Below are 15,322 nucleotides of genomic sequence, written 5' to 3'. Positions count from 1 at the left end.
TGGAATTTGTGAAGTTCTTGTCAGCTTACAACACCCAATTCACAGTAGCCGTGACAATCATTTGGCTGATATCTTGTTCTATTCTTCATGGCTTTAATTCTTCTAAGCTTTTGTCTTTAAAAAAAATAAACTATTTTTTTAATTCAAAAAGAAAAAATTATTAGAATCCCAATTTAATAGACTTGGTTTCTGGTGTTCCTAAAGGTAGTGATTTGGATCCAATGCGATTTAATGTTTCTTATAATGACATTACTTTCATTTATTAATCCTGTAGCCCGTGATATACCCGTGATATGTTGGAAAATCTATCAATAGTATAGTAAGATTTTACACAAATAACAAAAAAAAAATATCCGCAGTATTTATACTACCGATAAAAGTTAAAGTACTACAGATGAGTTTTTGACATTATACAAGTCTCGAATTTATCTTATGTGATTTCGTTCTCAGATGTTGGTACGATTGATTTTGCATTTATATCTCGATGGCTGTGTTCGTTGAGTAGTTATGCATTTTGAATCATGTATTTTCCATTTGCGAAACAATATCAATCTGTTACTGTTGATATTATTTAGTTTCGTTAATGAAAATGGACTAACAGGGCTTATTTTGCAAGAGAAAACAATAGAAAAGATAATAAAGTTTTTCTATGTTTCCACCAAAGGTTTATCTCAGTTTAGATAAAATAAATCTTTTTTGAGTTTCCACAACACAAGATTTAAAAATGATTAAGTTATATATTTTTGTGTACACAAACAAGCAAAAAAAAGAGACCTTAATGTATTATCTGCATGACTAACTGACCAACACACAGGTTTTTCTTTAACAAATTTTGACTCGATTCCGGTCGGGGAATCAAGCTCATTTCAACTCGATTAAGGTATATAAAGAATTGAGGCGAGCTTCAAGCTATTAATGTAGTAGTCTACGAACAAAATCCACTCTTGAATTTATTTATTTTATGTCAAATTTGTTGGTTTAAAACTCTGAAATCGACTATCACCTTACTCGGACGTATTTTCTTGATTTTGATAGTCAACTATTAGTTTGATAGTCAAAAATTAAAAATTACCTGATTTCACCCCTGGTCTGAATTTCGCTATTTTTCTTTGGAATTTTTTGATGAATTATTCTGGTAAATATTCAATTGTTACAACTTTCAAATATAAAAACTGAACTACTGCGGATCGAATACCAGAAAAACACGGCTTTGATCCACAATAGATAAGAGCGTAAAAACGGAATTTTCAGCTGATATCTTATCCTATCCTCAATGTTTTCTTTTTATTCTTTGCTATTGTCATTAACAAACATAATCGATTTTCTTAAATCAAAAAGAAAAAATTATTAGAATTACAATTTAATAGACTTGATGTTGGTGTTCCTAAAGGAAGTGATTTAGGGCCAATACTTTTCAATGTTTTTAATAATGACATTACTTTCATTAAGTAATCCTGTAGCTAAAGTCCGTTATCATTCATATAATTAAAACATATTTAAAATCTGTTTAAAAAGATTGTAAATTATGCCCACAACAATGTACCTTCCATAAATAACTCTTCATCTTTTTAAGACTTTTAAATAATTTTTGAGTAAAAATGAAACTAATGCATAAACATTTAAAATCTAACCATAGGCAGTAAGAAGATATATTACATGGATGAATCAAAGTATGGGGTAAAATCTTATGTTATTTAACAAATAGAAATTCCCTGTTTAAGTGTTCTATTCAAAAATGTAGGAAGTTATTTTGTTCTGCCACCCAAAAAAAAAAACAAAACAACATCATTTATTTTGCATAGTCCGAAAAAAACATAAGGTTCTATTCTATTCCTGTGAATTTCGAAAGAATAGGATACATTTAATTTGTGTGTTCTGGTTTTTCGGTATGGAATTGTAGTAGGTTATATTATACCTACAAACATACATACATTTATCTAAGGATGAAAATACCATCAGGAATTCTAGGAAATAATATTTTCGGTATTCTCTTCATCTCTACTAACCCATAGTCATGTGGTAATAAATTTGTCTTACAACATTCAACTGACTTTGGATTTGGGATGCCCTTCTAGTATTTGCTACTACAACAATTACATCGCGTTGGCCAGTTATTCTACAACGCAAATACTCGTAATGTGGGCAGTTACACTCCGGTTAACTTTAAGGTAAAAAATGAAAACAGAATTTCATTCCTGTTTATGAAAAATTGGAATTTAAAGAAAGAAGAGTTTAAGTCTTCCAAACAATTCATTTTCGTCGAACGTAAAAAAAATGTATGTTTAGTTTCAAAAAGAAGCTGATTAGTTTAGGATTTCTTACTAAAAAATGATGCTCTATTTAACTTTACTTTTAATTAATATTTAATTTTTAATGATGGCTTCGTTTCCAATAAACCGCTGACTTTTAATTTCACAATTTTGGAATACAATTGAGGCATTGAGAGCAGTAGTAGCGTAACATTCATTTCTTCGATTTTGAGTTTATTACACTAACATGACCAAAATGTAGCTTTCTTTCTATGCAGAAGTGGCGTAGGTCATATTTGTTCATAAACCTATACACAAAATTGTTGAAACATTGTTTCTGCACGCAATTTTTCGTAGGACAGAAATGGCGTAACCCGCTTACGTTTTGCCAATATATTGTTTCGCATAGTGACTATCTGGTAAATGAAATTGATCACAAATTTCTATTGAGTGGCCACTCTTACTTACCTTGTGATCAAGACTTTGGTCTTTTCGAAAAACAAAAGAAGTATTTAAACGACATTTTTGGCAATATGGACTGGTATAAGGTTATAGCAGTGACAAGAAAGAAGGATCCAAATATAACAAATCCAAAGATTAAGATCAATGGCTTCAATTTTTGAAAAAGACCCCCTTCAATATTTCTTACAAGTACAGCAATAACGAAGACGTGCTTTTTGAAACTGTGATATTAAAAATAGAACATCTGCTTTAATCACAGATCTCGAATTACTATTTCCAAAAGGAAATGCCGTAAGTGAAGCGAAAAAGAAAGATTTACTCGACTTAATAAATTGTATTCCCCTGAGTTACCAGAACTTTTATAAGAACTTGACAACTGTTTCTACAGACAGAGACGTTAGCCTAGTTGAATACGTACATGAAGGTGAAGAGTGATAGTTTCATAGCAGTCTTAACTAATAACTTGTTACTATTTTGTACTTAGAAAGTCATAATACGAACAAAATTTAAGCACTTGTATTTTTAATTATTGGTGTAACCAAATTACTTTTTTGAAATTATTTCTGTATCCAAAAAGAAGAAGTGGTGTAAGCCACATAAAATCCAATTAATCACACATTTACAGACAAAATTAAGATCTAAAATAGGAGACATTTATCCAGATATGTCATAGCTGAAGTTTATTAGCCATTATTTTAAATAGGAAACCAATAATATAAAAATGTTTTTCTTTAATGTCTCTAACCGTGATTTTCTCAATTATTACAATTTGGGGTTACGCCACTTCTGCTCTCAATGCCTCAATTGTTACACTGAAGGCATACCGTTTTCTTTGTAATCACACTTTATTAATAAAGATTTTAATGGTCAACCCTTACATCAAATAAATGCTTCCAATCAGGAAATTTTTTTTCAATAATAGCTGTAACCGACCTGTCAAAACAGTTTCAATGATTGGTTTAAACGATCGCTCTACCTAACACGCCCTTTAAAAATATGATTTGCAACGATTTTGTATTCCTAATCAAAAGAAAACACAGTAAAATATCCATTCAAACATTTTTCAATGATAGCAAACATAAAAAACAAAATATTCAGTTCTTCTGCTCAAGGCAAAGAATTAAAACCTCTGTCATATATGTCATTGAGACAACATTTCTAGATTTACGAGTTCATCAAAATTCGAAGTTATAGTTGATCATTGAAAGTTCGACTAACAAACCAAATGGAACAATAATGGAACGATTCAATTCCGCATCATAAAGACGATTTTATCAGTGAAAAAATAAAAAATAAAAGAAATATAAAGTGTTTTTCAAGTAAGATAATTCTTACTTACTTACTTACTTACTTAAGGTGGCGCTACAGTCCGGGGCGGAGCTGGGCCTCAACCAACAAGCGTCTCCAGCCAGCTCGGCCGCGGCCCCTAGATAGCTATCTCCAGTTTCGCACGCCAAGTTGGTTGAGGTCCTCTCCCACCTGCGTGTGCCACCTGAGTCGCGGTCTTCCTCTACTGCACCGTCCCTCGGGATTGGATTCGTAGATCTTCCGGGCTGGAGCGTTGATGTCCATCCGCTCTACATGACCTAGCTATCTAAGCCGTTGGACTTTAATTCTGCTAACTAACAGGTCCAGGCCTCAGGCCTCAGCGCCATAAATGAGAACCGGGATGATGAGTGTCTTATAGATGGTGATTTTACATGCTCGAGAGAGGACTTTACTTCTCAATTGCCTTCTAAGTCCAAAGAAGCAGCGATTTGCAAGAGTTATTCTTCGTTTGATTTCAGCGCTGGTGTCGTTGTCTGCATCAATAGCGGTGCCTAGATAGACAAAGTCCTTAACTACCTCAAAGTTATAGCTGTAAATGGTGATGTTTTGTCCAAGATGTCGTCGTTCAGTGTCCTTTTTTGATGACAGCATATACTTGGTCTTGCCCTCATTGACCACTAGACCCATCTTCTTCCCTTCCGTCGCAATGCTCAGAAACGCTCCACTGACATCACGCTTTGATCTTCCAATTATGTCAATATCATCTGCGTATCCGAGTAATTGGATGGATCTTTGGAAGATTGTGCCTCTCGTGTTGACGGTTGAGTTTTGCACAATTCTTTCCAGAACGATGTTGAAGAAGTCGCATGACAGTGCATCGCCTTGTCTAAAACCTTTTTTGACATCAAATGAATCGGTAAGATCTTTTCCGACCTTGATAGAGCAGCGTGCATTCTGCACAAACGGATAAGTTTGACAGGGATGCCAAAACTAGACATTGCTCGATAGAGCTCTTCCCTATAGATGCTGTCATACGAGGCTTTAAAATCGATAAAGAGATGGTGGGTATCGATTTGAAGCTTTAGATATAGCTATCTTCACTTCGTCAAGGTCGGGTAGGCGGAATTGTTGATCTGCGTCGCCGAGGTTGAGTGGTTCTATCTCCCTTACAGCGGAATTCGGTTCGTCATCGCCGTTATATAATTTGGAGAAGTGATCTTTCCATATTCTCAGCATCGACTGCGGTTCTACTACGATGTTCCCCTGATCGCCTTTACAGGCTTCGGTTCGTGGCTGGTACCCTTGGGAGGTTTTTTTACCTTTTGGTAAAATTTACGAACCTTATTCCTGTTGTGACATCCCTCTACCTCCTCGATCGCGCGCTTCTCATGCTCTCTTTTTTTCCATCTAAGAAGCCGGTGTTCCTCTCTCCTCTTCTGCTCGTAGAGCTCGCGAGCAGCTCTAGTCCTTTTGTGCAGCGCCGTTTTGTATGCCTCTTGTTTCGCTGCGTGAGCTTGCCGGCATTCGTCGTCAAACCAGGGGTTTCGCTGTGGTGGCCGTGTGAAACCTAGCACTTCAGAGGCGGCATCTCTGATGGCTGCAAGGCAATGTTGCCACTGGTTTTCAACGCTTAATGCAATAAGCATAGGACTCCTTAGGAGGTTACTAGAGACTCGATCGGAAAAGGACATGGCAGTCTCTTGCGATTGTAGCCGTCCTACGTCGAATCTTCTCACAGTACTTCCTTGTTTTGGCTTGGATCGTGATATCCGTAGCCGTACCTTGGCTACAACGAGGTATGATCCGAGTCAATGTTGGCCTCTCGGAATGTTCGGATATCCTGGATACTGGAGAAGTGTCGTGCGTCGTCGATCGCAATGTGGTCAATCTGGTTGACGGTTGATTGATCAGGAGATTTCCATGTCCCCTTGTGGATATTGAGATGCGTGAACTGCGTACTAGCTACCAGAACGTCTCGCCCCGCAGCGAAATCAACCAGCCTGAATCCGTTGTCGGAGGTAGTGTCGTGCAGGCTGTATATCCCGATTATCCCACCAAAGACGTCTTCTCTTCCTAGCTTGGCATTAAAATCTCCTAAGACAATTTTAATTTCATAGCCAGGGCACTGCTCATATGTCTTGTCCAAGAGCTCGAAGAATATGTCTTTGGTGTCTTCATCTTTCTCCTCTGTTGGGGCATGCGCGCATATTAGGTTTATGTTGGCGAATTTAGCCTTGATGCGGATTGTCGTGATGCGCTCGCTCACACTGTTGAAACTCAAGACTTTTTGCCTGAACCTAGTTCCAACAACAAATCCACACCCAAATAGACGCTGTCTTTGTTCTCGGTAGCAGTCGCCGTAGTTTGTTTATCCATCCCAACAACATCTGCCTTGCAGCAGTTTAGGGCTTCCGCTAATTGTTCGGCTGCACGTGGTCTGTTAAGGGACCTAACATATCCGAAGTTCGTTGTCCTTATTTCGTTTGCGTGGGTTGTCAACAGTGAATCCGTCCGTATCCGAGGCTTGTTGGTGCTTCAAAACTTAAGGTATTTTTACGTGGCCAGGAAGTCACCCCGATGGCACAAATCCCAAACTGGAGGGCCAGATCCTTAGTATAACTCCATGGAAGGGGAGCCGGATAAACCGCTCCTTACAGGCCTGGGCTCCGAATATGTCGAAGAAGCCCTATAAGGTGTTCACTAAGTAGTTCAACCTTACTGGAACTGTAGACGCCAACGTTGATTCTATCTCGAGAATTCGTCCGCTGCCGCCTGGATAAGAAGAGGTGCCTTAGATAGATAGATAGATAGATGTTTTTTATTACTTAAAATTGTTAAATACAATAGTTTCCGTTACAATTGAATAACATTTAAATTTGGTAATAAAAGTGTTTTGGCGGTGGCAATTCCGTCTGCCAGAAAAAGTGCCTTAGTGGAAGATAATTCTACAACTTCTAAACCAAACATAATAAATTTAACTTTTTCAATAGCTCAAATCTCAAAACAAAATGTTTTATGATGAAAATAAATGAAAGCTATGACTGACCCCTGAGTTCAAGGTGTTGATCCAACTTAATTTAACCCTGTCTACCTAATTGTAATAATTGTTCTCTAATTTTTAATTTCTAAATTTCTTGAATTTGCTATTTTGTTAAGCTTGCTCATCAAAGTTATTAATTGCCGAAGAGATTGTACCAACAACTTTTTTCTGACAAACTTCGATAAAAAGGTTCTTTACTTCCATCACCTTCAACTCATTAATGGGATTTTTGAAAGCCTGGATCTCTCGAGTGCAAGAGTAATTCTATATGAAATTGTTATTTTCACTTGTCTGTTTATTGTTGTGTATTAAGAATTAACGAGACAAAATTCTAGGTGTTTTTTTATTTTACTTTATATTTAAATTAAAATGTTGCCTTTATTCAAGTGAACCGCAGTTTATGTAGGTACGAAGTATATCCTGTGCCTGATGTCTAACAGGAATTTTCTCTTGCTTTTTTGCTGTATGAAAATCTCCTGTTTCTGAAATAGTTGAAAGAGTTCTGTATGGAAGACGACCCGACGAAAGGGAATGGTCCTAGTGAATGGTGGGGGGAGCTGTAGGGAGGATAGAAGAGAACAACTTTTCTAAATGGCGTTAGCATCGTTTCGTAGTCGCTGGTATCCTTGTCGACATTTGTGTGTAAATTCGTGATATATGGCGCAATAATGTTGAAAGCAACTGTTAACTTAAGCACGGATTCTCGTATCACACGGTTGAAGTTTTCCAGCAAGGAAAATTGGTGGCGGAGGTGGTGGTATAAAGCGGGGGCGCGATTCGAGGGGGGACGTGGGCTCTGTGGCACATTGCAGTATAGGGTAGGTTAGAGTTCGTTGGTTTGATGATGGCAGAAAAATTTCCTCAACTGGATTAAAAGGATAAATGTTTTTCTTATTTTTTTGTTCTTGTTGTTCTTCAACTCTTTTTATTTCTTGCTGTGTTCAATTTTTTTCTTCTTTATTCATCTCCCTCTAGTTGTTTTCATTTTCTTCGTTTCTGTACTATGGTATACTTTTACAGCTTCTTCGATGGTCCTTTAGATCCTTGGCTATAATCCATACAAAATCCCCCTTGTCTGAATCACCTTATTTTATTGTAGATACATATAAGAGAAAGTACAGTCTACATGTGTATATCTGTTGTATAATATATGTATGTCCTTGAGAAAGGACCATCTTCTTACGAGTATATATGGTTGATGATGATGATGATGCTGTGGGGTGTGTGAAGTGTGTTTTGTGGAAATAATTTCGAATTGAGTGGAACATGTTTTGTCGTATTATTTGACATGAGACAGGAGAAAGATGTTCTTGACAGGCCATTCAGGGAGGATTGGAGTGGTAAATTTAAATATATACACGCCATTATAATCAGATGAATTGAAATAATGTGCGCTCTTCTTTTTTGAAGGTTTGTCAAAGTCGATTTAAATAAAGTGTAGGCATAATTTATAGGAAGTCCTTTGACTTGACATTTTCATTACTTATTGAGTGAATGCGATTCCTATAGAGGTATAGATATTGTGGAGTTATTAAATGGGTAAGAGGGTTTTTATGTTAATTAGAGATAATTTTCATTTTGGAAATTTAAAAGTTAGTGGAACCAAATTAATAGTTGCAATTCTTTTTTCAATGTACTTAGTAGAATTTATTAACGTGAGAAGTAAAGAAACAAAAAAGGTCTTTTGATGTTTAATGCAATTATTACATTATCTTAATTTTTACTTTTTCATTGATTCGGTGTATAACAAACATTAGAATTTGATAACCTACATGAACATTAAAGTACTTAAATACATTGTCTTAATGCATTTCCAAAACTGCTTAAGAAATAAATGTAAGAAGCAATATTCCGATGTAGTTTTGCAGCAATACTACGTACCCTTGTTGTAGGCTTAGTTTTCAAAATTGTAGAATGTTTATTGGCAAAAAGAAAACTTCCTTAAAATTGAAACTTTTAAGATTAAAAAAAAACAACAACAAATAAAGCTAAGGCCCTTAAAAATCAGATCTTTAAATTGTCAAGCATAAGTACCAGCACTGATATCGCTAACAAAGCTTGGATTTCAGTTATATTGGTAAACTTTAAAGAGTAAAGTACCAATAGAGTTTCAAAATTTTGTCTCTAAAATCAAATATCGGAACTTAAGTACCAAAGAACTTTAGTAATAAAATTGAGAACTAGGACCTAGTGACTCAAAACTCTCATTCATTTCTGTGTGCGAGTTGTGTTCTCAGGGATGGAGGGGATCCACAATTTAAAGCCGAATCTAAACTGTTAATTTGAGAAAACTCTTTTCATAACAAGAATAACTCTCGAATGATTTGTCAATTAATCGCAAGAGGCAGTACCCCTGAAAAAAACTTGAGATGGCACAGGCAGGGATTGAAGATCTTTGGCATTACAGTCCTACGCACTAACCATCGCGCCACATGTGGAAATAGAAAGATAGATTAGATAGATAGATAGATAATTCGATTCGATTAGTTTATATATGTACATATGTACATTGTTTACAAAAATAATTTAGTAAAATCGTTAAGGCTTGGCTATGCCGTCTGCCGATTAACTTCTGTTTGAAAATTAACAATGTTTATTTAATTACCGATATGAGTACTCGTTTCGAAAGTACTTACGTTCGAATAAATTGTGATTAAAATGGTTGTACTCACCGAGGATGTAGCTTCATTAAAAGCGCCGGCTCTCATATTTTCATCTTTCCGGAGGTCTTCATCGCAGTAATTACCATTTTCATCAACTATTCGAAAGTTAGTTCTACAGTAGCCAGCATAGTCTTCTAGCTTCTTATACCACAGATTTGTCTTCTCAATTGTTTTCAATCCCACAATTTTTGGGAGTCTTTCATCTGGCATATTAAAAACTTTTATGATATAATCAACATGACATTTAATAGTTTTGATGAAGAGCGATGGTTTTCCTGTCTCAATTGAGATCATACAGTTTCGGGTGTTTTTCGGTAAACGAAAGCATCTTTGATGAAGAACCTCTGAAGTTTTTCGATGGTTTCAAACGTCTCCCCTCCCCATACCTGTGTTGCATACATCATAATAGATTCCGCCACTGCAAAAAACACCTTATATTTAACACTATGTGATATTGACTGGTTTGAGAATCATTTCTTCCATGTTTTTTTTAAGGTGTGTTTTCATATTAATATTGTTGGTTATGGTAAATCCTAGATATTTGTAAACTTTAACAATGTCGATTAAAATTTCACATTCCTGGCTGTTCTACCAAAACCATTCCCGAATATCATCACCTTGGATTTGGTTAAATAGAGTTTTCAACATCTGGTATGATTTTTTAGTTCCAGTTTTACAATCTCCCAAACAAAATTCCATACCATTTTATCAAAGTGACAGTTCTTTTTACAAACAGTTACAATCAAAAATACAAATATTTCTAAAAATTGGAATATAAAACATTATTATTATGACTCAAGTCGCTTAAGAACAAATGAAGGTTTAACCCTGTTTGTGCACCATACAAATAAAGTTCAATTTCTTTAGGCCATGAATCTAAACTACACTTCATTCAAAACTGAGGTAAAGATAAAACAATTAAGTAATGAAAAAAATTATAAAAGTAATTTACATTTCTTCCCTCCTACTTCCAGAAACATTTGTCTATATACATGTCAATGATAATTTTCAGAAGTTCAAAGTAAATTTTCACTGTCATGTGGCAAGAGTAAATGAATTTATTTGAAAATAGAACAAAAATGTCAACTAAATCTGTTAAAATGGGTTCCATTCCAAAAACAACTTTTCAAGTTCTTCACCTATCCAAAACATTCTTCTTAAAAAAAAATAACTTCAGACTGTTCTTATTTCACCTCACATGGACTAATACATACTTTTTTTAAATCTACTAAATAAAAGTTACTTTATTGTTTAGTTTAGTCAATTAATTGTTTTCAAGTACCAACATAATCTACTGACTTCTTAACTACCTACCATTACTAAAAACCATTAAAAGAGGCAGGGTTCACATTCTTCCACACGAAATAACATACCTACCATTATATGTACCTACATAGTTATGTATATAAAACACATAAAACTCTACTACATTTATCTATCACTAAGGAGTAGATGAACATGCTTAAATTTATTTATAAAATATCCCTTAATCTTTTTCTTAATTACCTATTCGAACCAACATGTTAAAATTTCATACATGCATAGTTATAAAAACCAAACCTAACCTTTCAATAACTTTCCACTTAACAAAATTTAAACAAAAACAAAAAATATATATAAAAACAAATTAAAAAATTCCTCGAAACTTCCTTCATGAATAAACACAAAAGTCGCCTTTCTTTTTATAGCTCGAAATTCACCCTACAAGCACTAAGCAATAAGAGTACACCTAACTACTTATAACTTACCTTTCTAAAAGTAAACGCTTTAAGGACTTTTCTTGTGCTTTTAACAAGAAAATTCTGATATTGATCTAAGTGCCACACCCACAGAGCACTGCCTCATATACAAAACACACATCCTTTCATACAGCGAACAACAACAAAAAAAAGCAAGAGTACATAATATATCCTCTTTTAGAAGTTCGTGCAAACAGGGTGGGTGAAAAGTAACTTCCTGATTTATAGAGGTAATAAATTTATAGATTTTATTTTATATTTATCTTAGAGGAACGTAAGGTACGAAATCCCAGGTCACAAAATTCGGAATAACATAATCCTCGAACACATTTTGTTTTCGTTTCAATACTAAATCGTCAGACATACATGGATTTTATGTTCCATAACAAATGTGACACTAATTAATGAGAATCAAAAAGAGTGATGTTTCCTACTAAATTACTTGAATGTTCATTTTTTCGACGTTTCAAGATCCCTAGAATTTAAACCAAAGTTTTAAAGGGAGATGTCTCTGTGTTCGTGGGTTCGTACATTAGTACGTCAGTACGTCTGTACGTCTTTAAGTATGAACGTTACCTTTCCATATCTCTTGGACTAACAGAGATCGACTTCAAATAAGCTTTGTTTCGCAGACAATAATGCCAAACGATGCAGAAGGGTTATTATTTGTTTTCAAATGAGAAAGAAACTTTTGACCCACCCTGTATGCACGCCATACAGTTATATTCACATGGATACACTATATTATATTAAAGTACACATATATCACTTTCATAAAAGTGGATTTTAAACGTGCCCCGCACATCATCGCATCCGTTTTTGTTGAAAATAGACAAACAGCAGAGAAGAGAAAACACTAAAGGAAAGTTCTTTAGTGCGGCACACAAAAAACAAACAAAAAGGGTAGAGGGGGAGTGTATTCAAAGCCACCCAGCACCACCCGCCAACATGATGAATCTCCGTCAAAGAATAAGATAAAAGGACTAAGTTCATACAAAAAAATACAAAAATAAAATGCAAAAAGGATGTGTACCTATTTTAAAAGATAGAATTTTAACTTTAAGTAAGAGACATATACTATACATACATCTATAAGGCATCATACACAACAGACACACATAGGACCCTCTCTCTGTTTTGTTGATAAGGATGCTTTTCACTTTGAATTGAAAGAGAAAAGTTTACTATCATACTTTCCACCTCAACAGATCCAAGAAAGAAAATCATATAAAAATCTTTTTTTCTTTTTGTGTTTTTTTCTTTTCTTTAACTTTTTTTATTTTGTTTTGTTTTTTTCTTCATCTGCAAAAAGATGTTGAGAAGTTCTTTAAGAAATCAAGATTTATTTTTGTTTTGTTTACTTTTCTTTTTTTGTTAGGTGTTTGTATTGGTTTTAAATTTTAAAAGAGTTAAGAAAAATAAATAAAATTCCCTGGGATATCCAGGTGTTTAGGATTTGATTCTATAGGTAGTTTTATTCAAACTACCTTTAGATTTTAAAACTAAAGATAATACTCTTGTGAATGAAAAATAATAACTGTGCTATTTATTTTGTGTTGCTAGTTTTCTTTTAGGTTTTCCAATAAGATGTTTCATTTTAATATTTAATATTAAAAAAGTAAAGTTTTGAAGTAAAATTAACGGATTCCAAAGAAGAACGTAAATCATTAACTATAGTGGAAACAAGGGCGCATCCAGGCTTTTAATCAGGGGAGTAACACACTTAATAAAAATACGAGTTTTTGAATATCGCTTAACAACTATTTTGAATGTTCTGCAAAGGAGGCTGACTAAATTTGTTTTTTTCAGAACACTGTTTTCCAGCAATTTAATTTGTACGACTCCCTACGTATTAAAGCATTCAAAGATTCCAACAGTTTGTTGCCATTTCTATAGATGCAAAGAAACTCTTCAAAAATATAGATGAAAAAACCCAGAAGATGAGAAAGTTTGTCAGACAAAAATGTTTTTTTTTTTCGTAGAAAAATAGAACAGAATCTGATATGAAGAATTGTATGACTTTTTTTAACATATTTTTTCGGACTTAATTTAAGGGAGTCTATTAAAACTATCTTTATCAGTCTGCTAACAAGAAGACAAATTCTAAAAAAATTACTGTTTTGCGTCAACCTTTGAAATTATTTTGTCACCAAAACTTAAAAATTGTTGAAAGAAAAAGGTTTTGTTCTTGAATTTAAGTAAATAGTTGCTTTTAAGTTACATAACATTTCTGAAAACTAAATTTAAAAAAATTAAAGTAAGCAAATTCGTGTTTAAATCTCAGTTCTTGAGTATACAAAGCAAATTCACTTTTAAAAGCAGATTTCTTTAATTTTCTAAGATCTCAAAAGTTTTTAAATTTGATAGAAAATCAATTTGAAAGAAAAAAAAACACTTTAAGAAAGCCTTACACTATTTATGTGTGTTAAACAAATAAGATGGAATTTAAGACGAGTTTTAGGAATTTAAAGGCAATTTAAAATCAAATTGGCGATCTTATTTAAGGTCTTTCTCCTAGAAAAAATATTATGAATATAATTTAAAGTGTTACCTACTAAAGTTTTTCTTAATTCTAAATTATGTGAGAAAAGTGATTATAGTTGTTTAAGCTTTATGGTTGTATAAGCTTTATAGCTCACCCTGGATCGTCCACTGGTCGAAAGCTGATGAATGTGTGATGCGTAATTGGAATAGTTCTTTGTTTCCGATTCTTGGTCCAGGCCTCATTTAAAAGTAGTACTTTTAGCAACAAAGTAGTAAAATCTAAATTTAATTTTTTAAAAATTTTATTTTCATATAAAAAATAATTTCAAATATAAGAGATGTCATATCCATTAATATTGATATTGAGGGTTCTTTCAACAATGTTAACACATCCGCTATCAATTCTGCTATGACGACCCTAAACGTCGAATACCCACTCTGTGAGTTGATTAATCTAATGATGGGGGTATTTTTGTATTAAAAGGTCTGTCGGTAGAGGCACTCCGCAAGGTGGTTTTTTTTTCCCTCTCCTGTGGAACATAGTGGTTCTCGAACTGCTAATATCCCTTGAGAGGGTAGGCTACAGAGTGATTGCGTATGCCGATGATGTTGCTATCGTCGTTACAGGAAAACATCCTAATACTCTGAGAGACCTCCTTCAAAATGCATTTAATATGCTCACTAGATGGGCTGATTACTGTGGACTTAGTATTAATCCTCGAAAAACAGACCTCCTCCTTTTTACACGGAAATACAAGGTCCCAGTAATTGTACCACCTTCAATAAAAGGTGTGCCACTGATTTTTACCAATGAAGCCAAATATCTTGGTCTGATGTTAGACAAACAATTAAATTGGAAAGGGTTAAGAAAGCTACAGTGGCTCTTTTTACTTGCAAGAAAGCCATAAGAAGCAAATGGGGTTTTCAACCTTGCTTAACCAATTGGCTATACACATCGGTCATCCGACCAATACTTATGTACGGGATTGCAGTATGGTAGACTGCACTACTACGACAAACTCAGCAGAGTCCAACGCAATAAATATCTCTGCATAAGCGGGGCATTGAGAACCACACCCTCAGCAGCGTTAGATACTCTCCTTCATCTGACACCCCTCGACATCTTCAGCAAACAAGTGGCAGCAAGTTAGAGCTGTAAGTCTAAATACCTCATCTCAATGGACCAACATTAATACGGGGCCCTCCATCATTTTGAACCTATTCGGTTCAATACCAAAGTACATAGACGACACTATTCCAAAACCCCAATTTGGAAAAAACTTCCAGGTATCCATTTCATCCAGACATGAATGGGATGACAAAAAATTCCTGGATGACAAAAGCATTCATTTTTATACAGATGGATCCAAGACAAATGAAAACTTGGCAGTGGTTAATCTAAGCATCTCTTTCCGC

This window comes from Eupeodes corollae, chromosome 3 (genome assembly GCF_945859685.1).
Source record: "Eupeodes corollae chromosome 3, idEupCoro1.1, whole genome shotgun sequence".
In the NCBI taxonomy this organism is placed as follows: domain Eukaryota; kingdom Metazoa; phylum Arthropoda; class Insecta; order Diptera; family Syrphidae; genus Eupeodes; species Eupeodes corollae.
The sequence above is the reverse complement of the archived record's forward strand: the minus strand, read 5'-3'. Positions refer to the sequence as shown.